At 42.6% G+C, this 21,838-nt stretch overlaps 1 protein-coding gene across 3 annotated transcripts in view; it reads right to left on the reverse strand.

Annotated features, from left to right (window-relative positions):
- Positions 1–21,838, reverse strand: part of TMEM132D (transmembrane protein 132D) — an 835,610-nt gene that overhangs the window by 39,175 nt on the left and 774,597 nt on the right. The gene's annotated exons all lie outside the window — the stretch shown is intronic.

Here is a 21,838-nt window from a genome sequence, read left to right on the forward strand (position 1 = left end):
TAAAGTGTTCTAGGGTGGAGAGTTTGTAGCTGTAGACCTGTCGGCCAGTGAAAACCCCACTGAAAATGTGTCCTTTGAGTAAAGACCAGAAAGGAGACAGGAAGAAAGCAAAGTAAGTATTGGGGGCAGAGATAAGAGTCATCTCCTTCTCGGTGGGCAAGGGCCAGGCTGGGTGCTCTCTGTAGAAGGAGAGCAATACTTGGCTTGGGGCATTCTTGGCTCTGACATTCCAAAGACATTGATCTTGACAGAAGACCAGGGACCCACTTACAGCAAGAGTTTCCAGCATGTGGAGGCATCATGCTACCTGACTTCAAACTATACTACAAGGCTACAGTAACCAAAACAGCAGGGTACTGGTACTACAACAGAGACATAGATCGATGGAACAGAACAGAGCCCTCAGAAATAATGCTGCATATCTACAACTATCTGATCTTTGACAAACCTGACAAAAATAAGACATGGGGAAAGGATTCCCTATTTAATAAATGGTGCTGGGAAAACTGGCTAGCCATATGTAGAAAGCTGAAACTGGATCCCTTCCTTACACCTTATACAAAAATTAATTCAAGATGGATTAAAGACTTACATGTTAGACCTAAAACCATTAAAATCCTACAAGAAAACCTAGGCAATACCATTCAGGACATAGGCATGGGCAAGGACTTCATGTCTAAAACACCAAAAGCAATGGCAACAAAAGCCAAAATTGACAAATGGGATCTAATTAAACTAAAGAGGTTCTGCACAGCAAAAGAAACTACCATCAGAGTGAACAGACAACCTACAGAATGGGAGAAAATTTTTGCAACCTACTCATCTGACAAAGGGCTAATATCCAGAATCTACAATGAACTCAAACAAATTTACAAGAAAAAAACAAACAACCCCATCAAAAAGTGGGTGAAGGACATGAACAGACACTTCTCAAAAGAAGACATTTATGCAGCCAAAAAACATATGAAAAAATGCTCATCATCACTGGCCATCAGAGAAATGCAAATCAAAACCACAGTGAGATACCATCTCACACCAGTTACAATGGCCATCATTAAAAAGTCAGGAAACAACAGGTGCTGGAGAGGATGTGGAGAAATAGGAACACTTTTACACTGTTGGTGGGACTGTAAACTAGTTCAACCAGTCAGTGTGGCGATTCCTCAGGGATCTAGAATTAGAAATACCATTTGACCCAGCCATCCCATTACTGGGTATATACCCAAAGGACTATAAATCATGCTGCTATAAAGACACAAGCACACAAATGTTTATTGCGGCACTATTCACAATAGCAAAGACTTGGAACCAACCCAAATGTCCAACAACGATAGACTGGATTAAGAAAATGTGGCACATACACACCATGGAATACTATGCAGCCATAAAAAATGATGAGTTCATATCCTTTGTAGGGACATGGATGAAACTGGAAAACATCATTCTGAGTAAACTATCACAAGGACAAAAAACCAAACACTGCATGTTCTCACTCATAGGTGGGAACTGAATAATGAGAACTCATGGACACAGGAAGGGGAACATCACACTCTGGGGACTGTTGTGGGGTGGGGGGAGGGGGGAGGGACGGCATTGGGAGATATACCCAATGCTAAATGACGAGTTAATGGGTGCAGCAAACCAACATGGCACATGGACACATATGTAACAAACCTGCACATTTGGCACATGTACCCTAAAACCTAAAGTATAATAAAAAAAAAAGTTTCCAGCATGTAGATGAGATTAAGACTCTCCCAGCTGGGTAGGGGATGGAGTAGACAGTAAGGGCTTCAACAGGAGGAGACCTCTGACCACCACCCAAGCAAGTTCCGGGAAGTGCCTGGAGACCATTCATTTTCCCTGCTGTGAGGGCCAAGGAACTGTCCTTTTCCTTGCAGACATCCCTCAGCAACAGCCAGTCCAACATCAGTTGTCCATGCATAGGAGGTACACCTGCCTGATACCTGGGGCTTCACCCAGCATTGCATACACTCTTGGCCAGGGATCCTCGGATGGGAATTATTTGTTCCCTGTTCCCAGGGGACATATAGCAATGTCTGGGGACATTTCCATTGTTACAGTCGGGAGGGGGATGTTATTAGCATCTGGTTAGTAAGGACAGTGATGCTGCTAAACATTCTATAATGCACAGGACAGCCCCACCACAAAGAATTATCCAGCCTCCATGGTGTCAAGTTTGAGAAACAGTTGCAAACTTCTTCCTTCCTTCCTTCCTTCCTTCCTCCCTCCCTCCCTCCCTCCCTTCCTTACTTCCTTCCATCCCTCCTTCCCTCCCTCCTTCCTTCCCTCCTTCCCTCCCTCCTTCCTTCCCTCCCTCCTTCCTTCCCTCCCTCCTTCCCTCCTTCCTTCCTTCCTTCCTTCCTCCCTCCTTCCCTTTTCTTTTCTCATCTCTTCTCTTCTCCCTCCCTTCCTCCTTTTATTACTGTAAAAAACTTTTAATTTATTTTTATTTAACTTTTTATTGCATACAGCTAAGTGTACAAATCATGAACGTGCAGCTCAATGACATTTCATGAAGCAAACAAACTTGCTTCACGCAGACCCACTTCAACAACCAGCACACTGTCATCCTGCCAGAAGCCCCTCGCATGCCCCTGCAGCCACTACTCTGGCTTTTATCCTCTGTGTAAACTCTAACCTGCTTTCTAATGTCGCCACCTCATTTTCCCTGCTGTTCACCTTTGGAGTAAATGGAATCACACCAGACGTATGTGTTTTTGTAGTTCCTTTTGCTTAATGGAATGTTTGTGAGATTGGTTCGCATTGTTCTGTGTGGTTGTATTTTGTTCCTTCTTGTTGCTGGATAGTATTCCACTGTGTGAATATACCACAATTTATTTGTTCATTTTACTATTTCTGGACATCTGGTTGTTTCCAGCTTCTGGCTATGACTGATAATGCTGTCATGAACCATCCTGTACGTATTTTTTGATGAAGACACTTAGGTATTTCTGTAGGGTATATACCTAGGCGTGGAAAGGGTCACAGAGTTCATATACATCCTCTTTTATTTTCACTCAAGCTGCTTTATTTCTGCAAAAGTGCCCAGAGCGTTCTTTTAAAACATGAGCTTATCACATAACTACCAGTGACATCTCATGTCACTATCCAGACATGGTCTAAAAACACACCAATTGTTTTCCATTGCTTTAGGATAAGACATCAAATTCTTAGCAGGACCCACAAGCATGATCTGGCTCCTGCTGGGATCTTTGAGCTCAGCCAACACGATTATCCTCCTGGAAGATGCAATTCACCTTCTTTAGTTCCCTGAACTTGGAATGATGGGACAGCGTCTCTATCAAGACCCCAGGATGTGATGAAATATTTGGGATGGAGGTCGGGTCTGGGGGAACTAGAAGGCTGTGGATATGAGAGAGGCACTGCTTGTTCAGGTGCAGGCATCAGGGACTCAGTGGAATCGGCTATAAATCTCTTACTAAAGAGGGCTGGGGTCAGGACATGTTCCTGTGTTATTAAATAATGATACTTGGAGTATATGAAGCAGAAAGTATGTGTCCTGCCATGATGAAGATATATTTTCAGATGCAGAATAAAAAAGTTGGACAAGTATTGTGAGTCAGGCCTGGGAGGACACTGGGATCCCCCAGGCACACTGGGCAGTCAGGACAAGTGAGCACTGCTCCCATGCCAGTGGAAGCCAGGGCCTGTAAAGCCTACGTTACAAGCTTCAGGCAGAGGTGACACATGGGTCTCACCTGGATGAGTGTCTGCCACTTCCTGGCTGGACTGGCTGCAGAGGTCAATGCAGGGAGCTCTCAGGGGGCATGTGGTGGTGGCCACATCTCCCCTTGGCTAGATACAGCCTTCTCGAGGACATGGAGGGGCCCTCACAAAGGGGACAAAGGGAGCAGTACTGGACACAGGCATTATTCAGAAACCAAGGCACATACTCTTTTGTTTTTGGCTGAATTCAGGATAAAAATGCCTCTGCAGGCCGTCTGCAGAGAAATTCCCCCTCACTGCCTCTTTGCAGGCACCCCGTGAGACTCCTGCCTCCAGCCAGGGCCTCCTCCAGAGGAAGACCTTACCCAGAGAAGTCTAGGGTTTGTCTCCATCTATGGAGCTGAGAAGCTTCACCTGGGGAGTCCAAGGTGCTCAACTGGCAGGTGAGTGGAAGAGAGGCTGGTTAGGGTGGGAAGATCTGAGGCATGTGAGACCTTATGGCATGGCACATAGAGGGAAATGATACATGGTCACGTCTCACTACTATTCTTCTCAGGTAAAGACAACAGCTGGCCAGTCCTAGTCATTTATTAGAGAGAAAGACACATTAACGCTGCAAATCTAAATCTGTATGCCGAATGGAGAATGATAGTAATAAAAGCACATGTTTAGAGAGACCCTGGGAAGAGAATGTAAAGACAAGCCACAGACTGGGAAATAATAGTTGCAAACATATATCTGATTTAAAAAACTAGTATAGAAAACATACAAAAATTCTTAAAGCTCAACAATAAGATAACCCAATTAAACAATGGGCAAATATTTGAACAGACATCTTACCAAAGAATATATACAGATGGCAAATAAGCATATGGAAAGATGCTCAATGTTGTATATATCACCAGGGAATTTCAAATGAAAACAACAATGAGATGTGATTATATTCCTAGTAGAACAGCCACAATCCAAAATACTGACAACACAAAATGCTGCTGAGGATATGGAGCAACAGGAACTCTTATTCACTGCTGCTAGGAATGCAAAGTGTACAGCCACTTTGGAAGATAGTTTGATAGTTTCTTCTGAAATTAAACATATTCTTGCTATTCAACCAAGCAACTGTCCTCCTTGGCATTTACCCAAATGAGTTGAAAATTTCTGCAAAAAAAAAATCTGTACATGAATGTTTAGAGCAGCTTTATTCATAATTGCCAAAAATTGGAAGCAACCAAGATATCCTTTAATAGGTGAATGGATAAACTGTGGTGTGCTATATAATGGAACATTATTAATTGATAAAAGGAAATGAATTGTTAAACCATGAAAAGACATAGAGGAACCTTAAATACATATTACCAAGTGTAAGAAGCCAGTCTGAAAAGGCTATATTCTGTATTCTATATTAGATTCTGTATATATTCTGTATGACATTCTGGAAAAGGTAAAACTGTAGAAACATTAAACTGATCGTTGGTTGCTAGGGGTTCAGGGGGAGGAGGGGGGAGGAATGAACAGATGGAGAAGAGGGGATTTCTAGGGCAGTGAAAATATTCTGCATTATATTATAATGGTAAATACATGTCATTACGTATCAATCAAGACCCTAGTATGTGCAACATAAAGTGAACCCTAATATGAGCTTTGGTAAATAAAAAAGGATCAGTTTAGGTCTGCCCCAAAAACTGACATTTATATAGTATTTACTATATTCCAGGCACTAATCTAAGTGTTTTCCACATATCAGTTTACTTAATTTTCAAGACAACTCAATGAGGAAAGCATTATTATCATGACTATTTTTTGAGAGGCAACCAAGGCACAGAGACCTTAAGGAAATGGCCCAAGGTCAAAGCTGGGACCCAGCCTTTCTCCTGGGGCTGCACTTTCAGGCATTGTACGACCCTGCCCTGGGTATCCTAACTCAAAAAGACCATTTGGCTCTGACATGATGACGTCTGATCTCAGACTCTATTGCAGTGGAAGGAAGTATCCTTATAACAAAGACTACATGTCTCCTTTTAAGGATTTTTTCTTTAATTCACAAAGCTTTGTCATATTTTATGAATGTTTCATATTTGCTTTTGAAGTCTGAATACCTCACTGGAGACTTTGCTTTCCATTGTTAATTACTTTTTGTCATAAAAATGGGGAGTTGATATCAACTCATGACTAAAATGAAATTGAACAGCAGGAAGCATGTGCGGTGACACGTCAGCCCCTCCTGTCCTGGCTAGAGCTCCTCAGCTCCCACCCTGAAAGTCACTGTTGCTACTGGTATTTTGTGCATCTGCCCAGAGAGAGTCTATGCATATACCAGCATTTAACCACGTATTTTCTTCTTCTTTTAAAACATAATGGCCACCTTGGTATGTTCTGTGCTTTTCTCCTAAAAGTACAGCTTGGAAATATTGCAAAATTCTTCTCAATAAGTTTCAGGATTCTAACATTCTGAAGTCGAACATTCAAAACCATACTTTTGACAAAGACAGATAAATGGAAAATGGATACCAATTTTTCTTTAGACATAAGAGATGGAGATGGAAAAGGTGGTGCTTTGAGTTATTATGAAACATCCCTCACAGCTGGGGTAGGAAGCTGCCACAGGGCAGCCTCCACCCAGCTCTGTAGTACATGGTCTCAGAGAGCACCTGGTGACCAGGATGCACCCCTCGTCAGCCCCAGCACTCCCTTGGAGCCAGGGCAGTGTGTCTCTCTTTCACTGTGTGTGACTTCCGCTGTGCTAGACTCCAGGGATGGCACCAAGACAGCTCCAGTTTCCATTAAAATGGCATATTTTCTACAACGCCTACATTTAGTGATCAACCCATGGGACTTTTAGAGGGCACTGAATTAAACAATGCTACTTCCAATTAACATCAAAGCAAAACGTACCTAGCACTGCTGTTTTGATATCAAGAAAAGATCTTTAGTGAAATGCCCTTGGATGAATGGCCATGAAATGAATTGAATTCATTGAATGTCCTGACCATTCCAGGCAAGAGTCCAAGTCTAACAGAGTGTGTTGCCTTTGCTGTAAGAGTGTTGGATGTGGCAGGGTGCTGTAGCTCACATCGGAGGGCATCTCTCAGGCCCTGGAGGGAAGAACTTCAAGGAAAGCACAGCATATCTATTTTGGCTGCTCAGCTACTCACATGCAGCTCATGTGTTCTTTCTCCAACAGAGGGCCTTCTACAGGGCAGATTTGATGCTCTGACAAATGCACTGCACTTAGAAAGGCTTACCTGCCCCTGGAACAGCCTTCTCAAGAGAGCAGCAATGACATCTATGCTGCCCTTGCCTTTTAAGCATTTTCCATTGGCTGTTTCATGAGAGGAGGTGGATACCGTGACTAGCAGAATGCTGCTGAGACCACAGAAATGACAGAAAGACCTCCAGCTTGTAAAGTCAAAACTTGGAAATGGGATTTCCTTTTTTAAATCTTTTTATAGATTTAGGGGAATGCATGCAGTTGGATTTAGGAGTACACGTGGATATACTGTGTAGTGCTGAGTCGGCGCCATTAGTGCACACATCACCCAAATAGTGTACCTATCAAAAAGACACCCACGCGCATACGTTAGCCATGGCACTATTCATAACAGCAAAGTCACAGAATCAACCTGGGTGTCCATCAGTGAATGACGGGATTAGAAACCTAGTGCATATGGACCACAGAATACTACTCCACCATAAACAAGAATGAAATCGTACCTTTTTCAGCAACATGGATGGAATTAGAGGCCATTATCCTAACTAAGGAAATGGTGTTTCTTGACCAGGCTTTACACAAAGAGACTTAGTTGCCAAACCTGAAGGTGCTAAAATTAGGAGCCACCTGAGAGTCTGAAAAAAGTCATTTGAATCAATAATATTAATCCAAATTCAGCACTAACTAGAGCTACAAACAAGACCACACAAGGTTAAAGAAATTTCTTCATCCAGCAAATGTCTGATGAGCACCTCAGGGGAGTCAGGCGCTGTCCTTGGTTCTGGAGATAAAGCCGTGAATGGTAGGGATGAAGTTTCTGATTTCAAGAAGCTGATGAAAGCTTAGTCAGGGAAACAGATGTAAATTCAACTAGTGGTGGGCTCTAAGAAAAATAAAATAGGGCAACAAACTGCAAAGGTATGAGGCAGGGGGTGCTGTCAGGGGGAGAAGGAGACAGTGGAGAGAGGTGATGTTTTCACCGAGACCCGAATCTTAAGTCACGTGTCAATTGTGAAAAAGACAGGTTAAGGGTATGTAGGAAGAGGAAAAAGCAAGGGCAAAAGCAGAGAAATAATAAAAAAAGACACTATGGCTGGAGCCAAAGTGAAAGAGAGAGGAAGTTGGAGGGGCTTGATCCCATGAATCCTGGACCATTATGGTGAGGAGGTTGTATTTTATTAGAAGCACTGCATAAGACCATTAGGGTGTTTTGTGCATGAGAGTGAAATGGCTTGATTTTCATTTTTAAGAAGCCACTACACCTACATGGCGAGGTACAGTCTATGGGGGCAAGAGCGAAAGACATCAGCAGATGCTAACATTAGGGGGTCAAAGTCTGAGAAGGAACAGGATGATTGCGTGGTGTCAGATTAATACCATCATCAAGTGATCCAAGCTAACTTCACCAATAATTAGTCATATTGATGCCACATCTCAACATCACACAGGGATGTTCTTACTGGGAAAGTGAAAGTCCAGTCTAATCATGAGAAAACACAAGATAGACCCAAACTCCGAGGCATTCCAAAATCTACCTGGCCATACTCTTCAAAAGCACCAAGGTTATGAAAAATTAGAAAAGGTTGAGGGGCTGTCCTAAATTGGAGACTTAGAAGACATAACTACGAAATGCGTTGTGGGGTCCTGGATTGGATCCTCAAACAGAAAAAGGATATTAAGTGAAAAACCAGCCTGTGGGTTTAGTTAATAGTATAGATAGATAAGTACAATATTCATATAATTCTCCTGGCTTTAACAATTGCATGATTGTTACACAAATTGTCAACATTAGGAAGATTGAGGTGACAGGTACACATAAACTGTCTGTTCAGTTTTTTCAAATTATTTTTTGACACACAGTGCAGTTCATTTTTCTTGTTTCTGTATTTGTTTTACAACTTTCTATTAGTTTAGAATTATTTCCAGGTAAAATGCTAAGGAGCAAAATAAAAATGCTGATATAAATAATAAGGCTTCTGTGGTAGGCAGAATAATGGCACCCCAAAGATGTCCGCATCCTAATCCCCGGAACCTGTTAATATGCTAGGTAGGTTACATGGCGAAGGAGAAGTAGGGCTGCTGATGGAATTAAAGTTTGCTAGTCAGCTGATTTTATTTTATTATTTTATTATTTTATTTTATTTTATTTTATTTTATTTTATTTTATTTTATTTTTTTTGAGGCAGAGTCTTGGTCTGTCACCCAGGCTGGAGTGCAATGGCACAATCTCAGCTCACTGAAACCTCCACCTCCTGAGTTCAAGTGATTCTCTTGCCTCAGCCTCCCAAGTAGCTGGCATTACAGGTGCGCACCACCGTGCCTGGCTAATTTTTGTATTTTTAGTAGAGACAGGGTTTTAACATGTTGGCCAGGCTGGTCTCGAACTCCTGACCTCAGGTGATCCACCCCCCACTTAGCCTCCCAAAGGGCTGGGGTTACAGGCATGAGCTACCACACCTGGCCCACTAGTCAGCTGATTTTAAAATAGGGAGATGAACCTAAATTATCCAAGTGGAACCCAGGGTCCTTAAAGTTAGAAAGGGGCAAAAGAGTCAGTTGGGAAAGGAGATATGAAGATGGATGCAGAGTAGGAGTGAATAATTTTGAGAAGGACTCGACCCACTGTTGCTGGATTTGAAGATGGAGAATGGGGCCCCCGAGCTCAGGAATGCAGAGGGACTCTTGAAATTCAAAGCAGCGAGGAAGCACATTCTCTCCAAGACCAAGAGAAGGAAAATGCAGTCAAAGGAAACCAATACAGTACTACACCACACCCCAGCCACCGCGGCACACAGACACAAAAAATATGTGGAGAGATAAAGGTGATCAAAAGCCATGGTAAGCATCCAGGAGACATTTATGTTGGTGGTTTGGACATTGGACGAGCTGTAGAGATAAAATAGGTTTGATATATTTAGAGGTGGAGTCAACAAAAACTGCAGCTAGATAGGATATTGAGGGAGAGAGAAAGGGAGGGCTCCAGAATGAGCCTTGGGTTTTTGGCTTTAGGAAGTGGGTGGATAAAAATGGGCAGGTTGAGGGAGAGGAGATGGATGGTGGGCTCATGGAAGCCAGCCGATTCTGGCCCTGTCCTTCCGAGGCAGCCCTAGAATGCAGTCACTCATCTCCATGGTTTCCACCACTGCTGCAGAGCGATGCTGGGTGACCCGCCAGTGTGACTCCATGTGGCTGTCCCTAAGTTTAGATGGCTTTAGTTTAATTGTGTCCTCATTGTAAATTTAGCATGTGGGCCACACGGCCTACTGCCCTTGCAGAGCTCACATTCCATCCTTCCAGAGCTGAATGTGTAGTGTTCATCTTTGGGCATATTGTACACGCCAGACATACCAGATGCTGTGGGGGAAAGCAAAGTGGGTGACATAGAAGGCAAGTAAAGTGGCTTAAAGGAGTTTTTCTGCTGTAGCTGGGTAAAGAGGACACACTGGAAATGTCTTCAGAGTAACATTCGACGCTTACAACCTGGTACTACCATCGGTTTTGGCACCTGTGAATTTGCTGCTAGACACCATGAGGTCCTCAAAAGGAGGGACTCTGCCTGATTTATCTCTGTATCTCCAGGACTTGGTACACGGCATTCAGTAGATGATCAATAGGTATCTATTGAATGATCAAGTCAAACCCCAAGAGGGTAAAAACTGAGGCATCAGAACCTCGATTCCAGAAAATTGTTCCAATCATGCTCCCTGTGAAACTGGAAGTGGAAGATTCTATTCTCCTCTGTGCTTCGTAAGACATGAATTCCTTCTTATCAAAATTTACTTGATAATGGAGCATATCAAATAATAAATGTACTCTACATTTTCTTTTGTAGAGGGAATTATGCAAAATAGATTTTATCAGCATTTCTGTGTTTAAATGTCTTACTTATTTGACATGAAATATTTAAGTTAACATAAAACTCATAACGCGTCGCACCAAAGAAACATTGATGACAAACTGGTTATGGCGAATGATTGCCAGGAAAGTACAGAGTATTTAAGATTGGTCACTTTGCATAAAAAACTTGAAAGACCCTGAAATCTTACAGCTTACATATAAGAAAGATACTTGATAGGTTTTTCTCAAATTTGAGGATAATCATAAAATATATGTAACATTAAAAACATGGAGTTATAAAGCAGAAAGGAACTTTTCTAAACTACCAGTAATAAAAAATAAATTTTTGTTGACTATGCTAAAATAAAAAATGAGCCATCTTTCAGTTCTTTCATGAATAAAGCAGTTATAAAATCATGGCCATGACTGTTCAAAGCCAATTCAGAAAAAGGTATTACATAGGTGGTTCAAGCTGTTACTTAATAATGAGATTGTGTTATATTTTATATATTTTGTGATGGCTATAGAATTTTCCAGCTTTTGATAGTTTGTAATTTGTTGTTCATTTCTTTTTTTTAACCTCAATAAATATTCAGTAATTCCGTGTACATAATTTTGTGTTTATTTTCTTAGACATGTGCCCCAGGTCAACTGTAGAAGCTTCAAGTCCCATAAAACCTGGGTCCGCCTCCACCACATCCCGCAGTTTCTGGGGATGCTGCTCTCTTCCTCTCTGTTCTGTCTACGTGGGGGTCTCCAGAGTCCATCCCAAGCCAACTCGGGAAATGATCCTTCAGTGATTTTCACAAAGGATACTGTGATGGCTGACTTTATGTGTCAACTTGACTGGGTTAAGGGATGCCCAGATTGCTGGTAAAACATTATTTCTGGGTGTGTCTGTGAGGGTGTTTCTGGAACAAATTAGCATTTGAATCAGTGAACTGAGTAAACCAGATTCATCCTCCCCAGTGCAGATGGGCCTCATCCAGTCTGTTGGGAGACTGAATAGAACACAAAGATGGAGGAAAAGCTTCTCTCTCTCTCCTTTCACTGGAACATCCATCACTGTCTCCCCTTGAACAGTGCCCCTCCTGCTTCTCAGGCCTTTGGATTCAGAATGCGAGTTACACCTTCAGCTTCCCTGTTCTCGGGCCTTTGAGTTTGGACTGGAACTCCACCACCGGCTTTCCGGGTCTCCAGCTGCAGATGGAAGATCATGGGACTTCTTGGCCTCCGTAACTGTGTGAACCAATTCCTATAATAAATCTCCCCGTCTGTCTATCTATGTGCAGCCAACTGGTTCTCCTTCTCATGGAGAACCCCAACTAATACAGGTAGCCTCATGGTGAGTTTTCCACAAATTGCTAAACTTTCTGCAGATTTACAGGGTTACAGGGAGGGCTCTGTGGCTCCCATGTGGCCTCACACCCTCTCTTTGCTCCACTTCTGCCTCCTCCCTCAAAATGACAAGGCCGGAGCTCTCTTCATCTCATGAAGACTAATCTCCCCAACACCCAGGACCCCCGAGACTCACTTTGCACGTACAGGTACTTCTATTTCCAAAAATAGGAAGCTGTACCTTAATAAGTATATGTGCACAAATCTTAATTGTACAACCCAGTGAATGTTTATATCTGCGCAGCCTAGTATCGTCCATGAGATCAAAACATGGAACATTTGAGCTCTCCTAAAGTCTCCCTAGTTGCTTACTTCCATCCCTCCTCCATCCAAGTTAACCATTATTTTGGTTCCTCTCACCAAAGGTCAGTTTTGCTCATCCTAGAACTTCATGTAGAAGAAACTGTGCCGCCTATTAGCTTTTGTTTCTGGCTTCATCGCTCAACTTCCAGCCTGTGAGATGTATCCAGGCTCTTGCCGTCAGCATAGTTCACTCTTCTGTGTTGCTGGGTAGTATTTCATTGAATGGGCACAGAACGTGTTTGTTCACCTATTGATGGAGATTTGAGTCATTTCCAGCTCTGGGCTATTATGAATGAATTTGCGGTGAACATCCTTGTACATAACTTTTGGTGAGTATATGCCCTCATTTTTTGGAAACTGCTTGGTCTTTGGGAAGACCTGTGCATCGTCCCCAGAACTTTCAAGAGCTCCCCCTCCCTCTGAGCCAACAAACTCAGTTTCTGCTCTAAGAGGAATTCTGGTGCAAGCTATTAATGTAATTATATTTCCCCACCTCATTACAATTAAGCGACTGCCTCTGTAACTAATCCTAAGAGGAAGACATGAAGAGATGGCATGTTTACCTTAGGGATAAAGCCCATTCCGGCAAGGCTGGAGGGGGATGTCTGGCTTTTATTATTGATATTTCATGCTCTTCTGCAAGTCTGCAGAGGTGATGACACAAATACACTCAGAAATAATGTGACCATGTTCCTGAAAGTGTGTTCATTTCCAGAGGAATTATGTACTTTAATATTTGAAACACTGAGACCATCTATTAAACACACTTCTGAGATGATATCTCCTAATAGAAATTGTGTGTGATCAGAAAGGAGAAGTTGAGGAGACATTCTGGATTCCCTCCACCCTTTCAGAATTTCACCAGAATTGGTTCAGCAGTTCTGAGCTATTTTGACGTAAGACACAATTCCCCTAGCTTGAATCTTCTTAATCGTCTTGTGATTAAGAAAAAATTTCCAACCCAGTGTAGACTAACACTTTTGTACAATACAATAAAAATGTGTTTAGGTGATGTGACGATGTCGAATTGCTGTGAATTTTTTTTTTTTTTTTTTGAGACAGGGTCTTGCTCTGTCACCCAGGCTAGAGTGCAGTGACACAATCACAGCTCACTGCAGCCTCAACCTGCTGGGCTCAAGCTTCCTGTGTAGCTGGGACTATAGGTGTGTACACACGTTTGTTCAATTTTTCTATATATATATTTTTTTTGTAGAGACGGGGTTTTGCTATGTTGCCCAGGCTGGCCTTGAACATCTGGACTCAAGCGATCCACTCGCCTTGGCCTCCCAAAGCACACTGTGAACATTTCTAAATACTCACTCTTGACCCTGTACCTGCCGCATTGAGCACCAGTCATGCGGAGCCTGCAAACCTGGGCTCATACACAGAGCATACATTGCAGAGCACTGTAATGTGGCCACTTTCTTGGTCAGAAATTTCCTCTTGAAACAGAGTCAACAGGGTGTTCCTTTCTTTTCCTAATTTTCCTGCAAGTTTATACAGCACATGGTCAGGCTGGAGAACATTCCCAGGGGGCCAGCTATGCCCAACCTGAGCACCCCTGTTTTTGAGGTAAGGGGCGCTTGGGGATTGCGTGTGCTCAGATGCTTCTCTGCCTGTAAGTTTTCCCAACACACTTTCCTTTTGCTCAATGTGTCACTTAAGGTACATGTCTTTAAAATTAGCCAAGGGAAAATATACAGGGAAGTTAAATCCACTTATGTTAATGTCTACAAATCTCTCTATATTTATATCTATGGATCCGTATTTGTATCTTATCTGTGGCTTGTCTCAGAAGCATTACAAAGCCAATTAAAAATGTTTTGGTGGCTCTGTCACCTTGCGGCTATCACTTTCATTCTCTTGCCTCGGTTTCTCTCTCTCTCTTTTTTTTTTTTAAGCAATAATCTTGTTTGCATTTTTTGGCCCCTTCAACCTTTCTCCCAGCATGGAGTACATATAAGGAAGAGAAACGTCAAAAGCAGCAGAGAGCAGTGTTACAGTGGGTGTCTTCTATCTTAGTATAATTAGCTCAGATAACATGTCATATACACTAACCCACTCATGGCTGTGAACATCCCATCTGCATCGGAGGGACCTGGCTAATTGAAGAGCAAATATATGCCAGTGCTGTCAGGGTTGGGGGTGAATGGTATGGGAATAATCAGTAAAATACACATGCATTTGGCAGGGGCTTATGTTACGTATGGAATTAACGTTCCTTAAATTAACGCAGGGTTCTGCTTTAATACATTTTCCAGGAGTCAGATAAAATGGGATAGTAATGCACGGCTTTCTTGTATATTGGTAGCACAGAATTTATCAGTTAACAAGGAACTTTCCTCCTTGTTATTAAAGTCAGGCAATTACAAACAAGGGCCCAGTTCTCCATGAAGGGACATGTCATTATTGCTAACAGGTCTGACATTGGCATGCCAAGATGCCCAGAGGGGTAAAGAACAGCACATCTTCAGTGATATTGGGCATGTGATGCCCTGCAGTTGGGGACAATCAGCTGAGAGACAAGGATGCAGTCTGAACCACCTTGTTTGCTTCAGAGAAACCTTTAGAGGGAAAACATTTTGTGCCAAAGAATGACGGACCTGCCCACCACTCATGGAGTCTGAGAGCGAGAGAGAGGGATTCATAAACGGATCGAACACACAGGCTTCAAGGCTGTCCTATCACACTGACACTACATGTACCAAAGCACACATTTTCTTGATTGAGTTTTTGTTTTTTTCAATCACTCACAGCCAAAGAGCACTTTTCCTCCTCACGTTGCGATCTTTTAAAGACTAATGCATCCCGATCAAGCTACTAATGACTTTCTTCACAGAATTGGAAAAAACTACTTTAAAGTTCATATGGAACCAAAAAAGAGCGCGCATCACCAAGTCAATCCTAACCCAAAAGAACAAAGCTAGAGGCATCATGCTACCTGACTTCAAACTATACTACAAGGCTACAGTAACCAAAACAGCATGGTACTGGTATCACAACAGAGATATAGATCAATGGAACAGAACAGAGCCCTCAGAAATAATGCCGCATATCTACAACTACCTGATCTTTGACAAACCTGACAAAAATAAGAAATGGGGAAAGGATTCCCTATTTAATAAATGGTGCTGGGAAAACTGCCTAGCCATATGTAGAAAGCTGAAACTGGATCCCTTCCTTACACCTTATACAAAAATTAATTCAAGATGGATTAAAGACTTACATGTTAGACCTAAAACCATTAAAATCCTACAAAAAAACCTAGGCAATACCATTCAGGACATAGGCGTGGGCAAGGAGTTCACGTCTAAAACACCAAAAGCAATGGCAACCAAAGCCAAAATTGACAAATGGGATCTAATTAAACTAAAGAGCTTCTGCACAGCAAAAGAAACTACCATCAGAGTGAACAGGCAACCTACAAAATGGGAGAAAATTTTCACAACCTACTCATCTGACAAAGGGCTAATATCCAGAATCTACAATGAACTCAAACAAATTTACAAGAAAAAAACAAACAACCGCATCAAAAAGTGGGTGAAGGACATGAACAGACACTTCTCAAAAGAAGACATTTATGCAGCCAAAAAACACATGCAAAAATGCTCATCATCACTGGCCATCAGAGAAATGTAAATCAAAACCACAATGAGATACCATCTCACACCAGTTAGAATGGCCATCATTAAAAAGTCAGGAAACAACAGGTGCTGGAGAGGACATGGAGAAACAGGAATACTTTTACACCATTGGTGGGACTGTAAACTAGTTCAACCATTATGGAAGTCAGTGTGGCAATTCCTCAGGGATCTAGAACTAGAGATACCATCTGACCCAGCCATCCCATTACTGGGTATATACCCAAAGGACTATAAATCATGCTGCTATAAAGACACATGCACACAAATGTTTATTGCGGCAGTATTCACAATAGCAAAGGCTTGGAACCAACCCAAATGTCCAACAACAATAGACTGGATTAAGAAAATGTGGCACATATACACCATGGAATACTATGCAGCCATAAAAAATGATGAGTTCATGTCCTTTGTAGGGACACGGATGAAACTGGAAATCATCATTCTCAGTAAACTGTCACAAGGACAAAAAACCAAACACCGCATGTTCTCACTCATAGGTGGGAATTGAACAATGAGAACACATGGACACAGGAAGGGGAACCTCACACTCCGGGGACTGTTGTGGGGTGGGGAGAGGGGGGAGGGATAGCATTAGGAGATATACCTAATGCTAAATGACGAGTTAATGGGTGCAGGAAATCAACATGGCACATGTATACATATGTAACAAACCTGCACATTGTGCACATGTACCCTAAAACTTAAAGTACAATAAAAAAAAGATTGAAAAAAGAAAAAATAGAAAGACTAACGCACATTGTGGAACATTGCACAAACAAACATTTGATACCTCTTTGTGCCAAATGCCTCATTGGCCCCGAATCCAAACAACTCCAGAGCAGCTGAGGCTAATTTCATTATAGTGGCTGGGACTCAATTAACAGTCAGATGTGGGTAGGCTTGGCAACCGCTCATCGCTTCCGGCAGGTCCAGAAGGTTTCCCAAGAGCCAAATTTTGTTCTTTGTTCATATATGAACGAAAGCAAACAAGCAGAATGCACAAGAAAATCTGCCGTTTAAAAGACAATGTGAACAGCCCACTCTCTGGGCATTCAGGGGCCTTTAAAAAACACGTCTCCATTTGTCACCCAGGTTTCTGGATAGGTTGAATGGATTAGGCCACATAAACACTACCTCTACACCGAGAAAGAAGGAGCACATTCAACTAAACCATGACGGGTATTTGCCTAGATTGCAGCACCTAAGTTTCGAAATGTGAGATGCCTGTCTGACCGAGGAGCAGAGGACAGCGGTTGACACTTTGCACCCGATGCCTCTTGTCTCCTGTCTCACACTCCCTGATTCACCTTCTAACTGCAGTGGTTACCGCCAGGGCCAGCAGCCTGCAGATGAGGCTGGCACTCACCTCTGCTGCCTCAAGTATTTCTTGCTCCGCCCTGAGGCTTCTGTGCAGCTGTCACATGGGTGCCTGGGGGAAGCTGCCTAGACCGTGACCAACTGTCCTACGTTACCCAGGCATAGAGAGTTTCCCAGGATGTGAGGCTTTCAGTGGTAAAATCAGGTCAGTTCTGGACAAACCAGGACAGCTGGTCTCCCTCTTGCTCAGCTAGAGGGCTGCATGTACAAACTTGGAAGGTAGAGAGTTCACGACTCTAGGCAACCCTGGAGTAGTAGAGACAAGAGCTAGTGAATGGTGACTCCCCATTTTGGTGGCTTGGGCAGACAATTCTTTTCATTTTTTCCCAAATATTTTTATTTCAGATTCAGGGGTGTATTAGTCCATTTCTACATTGCTATAAAGAACAACCTGAGACTGGGTAATTTATAAAGAAAAGAGGTTTAATTGACTCACAGTTCCACATGGCTGGGGAGGCCTCAGGAAACTTAAAATCCTGGTGGAAGGTGAAGAGGTAACAAGGTGGCGTCTTACATGGTGGCGCAAGGGAGACAGCAACTGGGGAAGTGCCCCACTTTTAAACCACAAGATCTAGTGAGAACTCACTCATTATCATGAAAACAGCTTGGGGAAAACCACCCCCATGATCCAATCACCTCCCACCAGGTCCCTGCCTCGACATGTAGGGCTTACAATTCAAGATGAGATTTAGGTGGGGACACAGAGGCAAACTATACCAAGAGGATACATGTGCTTGTTTGTTACATGGGTATATTGCATGTGGTAGGGCTTCTAGTGTACCCATGACTCAAATGGTGAACAGTGTACCCAATAGGTAACTTTTCAACCCTCACCCCCTCCCATCTTGCCCCCACCCTTGGGAGTCTCCAGTGTTTATTATCTCCATTTTTATGTTCATGTGTGCCCATTGTTTAGCTCCAACTTATAAATGAGATCATGCAGTATTTTATTTTCTGCTTCCTAGTTCACTTAGGATGATGGCTTCCAGCTGCATCCATGTTGGTGCAAAGGACATGATTTCATCCTTTTTCATGGCAGCATAGTATTCTCTGGTGTATACGTGCCACATTTTCTTTTCTTTTTTCTACTTTTCTTTTAGATTCAGGGGATACATGTCCAGGGTTTCTACCTGGGTATATTGCATGATGCTGAGGCTTGGGAAACAAATTATCCCATCAACCAAGTACTGAGCATAGTACCCAAAAGTTAGTTTTTCAAACTTTGCCTCCCTTCCTCCTTCTTCTCTCTAGTAGTCCCCAGTGTCTATTGTTGACATCTTTAATTCCATGAGTACCCAATGTTTGGCTCCCCCTGATAAGTGAGAAGATGAAATATTTGGCTTTCTGTTTCATCGTTAGTTCACTTAGGATAATGGCTTCCAGCAGCATCCACATTGCTGCAAAGGACATGATGATTTCATTCTTTTTTATAGCTGCATAGTATTCCATGGTATATGTACCATGTTTTCTTTAACCAATCCACTGTCGATGGGCACTTTGGTTGATCTCATGTCTGCTGTTGTGAATAGTGCTGCAATAAACATGAGAGTGCATACGTCATGTTGGTGGAATGATTTGTTTTCCTTCAGATATATGCCCAGTAATAGGATTGTTGGGTCGAATGGTAGTTCTGGGTTAAGTTCTTTGAGAAATCTCCACACTGTTTTCCACAGTGGCTGAACTAATTAACATTCCTACCAACAGTGTGTAAGAGTTCCCTTTTTGCACAGACTCGCCACCATCTGTTGTTTCTTGACTTTTTAATACTAGCCATATTCTGACCGGTGAGAGATGAAATCTCATTGTGGCTTTGGCTTGCATTTCTCTGATGATGAGTGATGTGGGGCATCTTTTCATGTTCTTGTTGGCCACTTGTATGTCTTCTGCTGAGAAGTGCCTGTTCATGAATGCAACTCTAATGTGCGCTTTTTATGCCTCCTCAGGTCCTCAGCAGGATCAAGTTCCTGTTGCCTACAGCATTACTGATTAACACATCCTCATATTTGCTTCTCTCATTCCCTGATTTATTCTCCCTAGCCCAACCTATTCTTTGTGATTATTTTCCACGATAAAGTACCTGCATGCAAGCTCAAAAATCAAGGCTCTGCTCTGTGTGTGTGTGTGTGTGTGTGTGTGTGTGTATTTATGCAGTGGAAACTAGAAAGACATTTGCTGAAATATTTATTGACCACTGGGGTGTTCACTGGGATGTGCCCTTGGAACCCCCTCTCTAGGAAGGAAGGATGGATTCCTTCAACCTCCAGGAGTTCTGCTGGATGCTACGGATGGCCTCAGCTGAAGAAAACCACTTCACCCAAGGTCCCACCTCCTTCTGGGGATGCCTGTGGAGATAGAGAGGTTCAGCCTCCTCATCCCAGCTCAGGGAGGCTCTGAGGAGACCCCCCGCCCACCATAGGACTGGCTGAATCCTTGCTCCTGGTGACTGCATGGCCTCGACTTCTCCCTGCATCCCATCCTGCCTCTGCCACTCCCTTCTGCTGCAGAGGAACCCAAGCATACTCTGGAATGAATGCCCTAGTGCTAACCACCATCCGGGGTCTGCTGCCCAAGGGGACCCACCTTCCACTTTCTAGAATGTTCTTGACACTTGAGATACAACAGATAAAACAAAAAGTCTTTTTCCAATGGAACTTACATTCTGGGAAGGGAGACAGACAATAACCAGAGACCAACAGGTTCAGAGCATAGTGTCAGGCAGTGGGACACACTATTGAGAAAGGAGAAGTGGATTTGGAGTAGTGAGAGGAGAGACAGGGTGGTCAGGGGAGGCTTCCAAATGCCATGACCTAGAGAAGAATTAGCACATCTAGATCAGGAGTACAACGGTGCATATTACAGAAATTAGCTGGAAAACATACCTATGGATTATACCAATGCATGCTTCGATACTGACCAAAAATAAGATTATGTAGTAGCTTAGCCCACCAAATGTGGTTCTCACCCATTAGGATTGCTTGAGGAGCTTTAAAAATGCCAATTCTCAGGTCCCATTCCCAGAGGTTCTGATTCAACTGGGCAGTGGTGGGGCCGAGGCATCAGCACTGTAAGTTACCAAGGTGTTTTTCTGTGCCCCCGGGTTAACACCAGCAACCTAAACCCTCATTTGGGAGACCTATTGGCAAGATCATGGCATGCAGATCAAAAAGGGTGCTAATGAAAAAGCTGAAAACCAAGTATGTTTTCACATGTAATTAGATACGCATAGTCATATGCATTACATGTATGTGTGCATAAGTATGTATGCACACACACACACACACACACAAGAACAGGGCACCTAAGGGAGCATTTTGGACTCCAGTGCATTTTCCTGATTTTGGGGTCCAAAGATGACTGTTGGTGGAGAAAACAACCAACCACATACAAGAAATTATCCGGCCAGGTGTGGTAGCTCACGCTTGTAATCCCAGCACTTTGGGAGGCTGAGGTGGGCAGATTGTTTGAGGCCAGGAGTTTGAGACCAGCCTGGCCAACATGGGGAAACCCCATCTGTATAACAATTACAAAAGTTAGCTGGGCATGGTGATGCATGCCTGTAATCCCAGCTACTTGGGAGGCTGAGGCAAGAGAATCGCTTGAACCCAGGAGGTGGAGGTTGCAGTGAGCCAAGATCGTGCCCACTGCACTCCAGCTTGGGTGACAGAGTGAGAGACTCTGTCAAAAAAACAAAAAAAAGAAAGAAAGAAATTATCCTAAAAGTTTTACTATCAGGTATGAGAATCCAGCATGCTCAAGATTGTTGAGTAAAGCATAAAGAAAGCTATGATAATGGGCTCACCAGGTGATACAGATGACGTCACACTAAATACCATCACACTCGACTTTTCTGGACTTTAGTGAAACCTGTTAGACCCCAGTAATTCAGTCAAATAATTAAATTTCCACTAAAAGCATACAATATGTGTGAGACATTAATTGAAAAAAATTAAAAGTAAATATTTCCTTAATATTTTCCAAACTTTTATAGGAGACCACAGGGTAAACTTTTAGATAGGCTTCACTTGAAGGACTTTTAAACCTAACCCTCCAAAATGGATGAAAACAAGACTGCAGAGATTCACTGGGACAAAGTAATTATCTCTATTTACAAAAGAGTGAATTCTAAGTTTTATCCTCCACCTCACTGTTTTTTTATTTGCAATAAGTAATTTATAAGGCATTTTTACAGGAAGGAAAATTTGGTGCAGTTAATTTTTCTAGACATTTTTTCTTTATGCTTGCAGTAACCTGTTTGTTCAAAAGGAGACTCTATAATATCTATCTATCTACCAACCTACCTATCTATCTATCATCCTAAATTCCTAAATATATAAGAAAGATCGTGTTTTGAGGAAACAAG

Source organism: Symphalangus syndactylus, chromosome 13 (assembly GCF_028878055.3).
Source record: "Symphalangus syndactylus isolate Jambi chromosome 13, NHGRI_mSymSyn1-v2.1_pri, whole genome shotgun sequence".
NCBI classification, from domain to species: Eukaryota; Metazoa; Chordata; class Mammalia; order Primates; family Hylobatidae; genus Symphalangus; species Symphalangus syndactylus.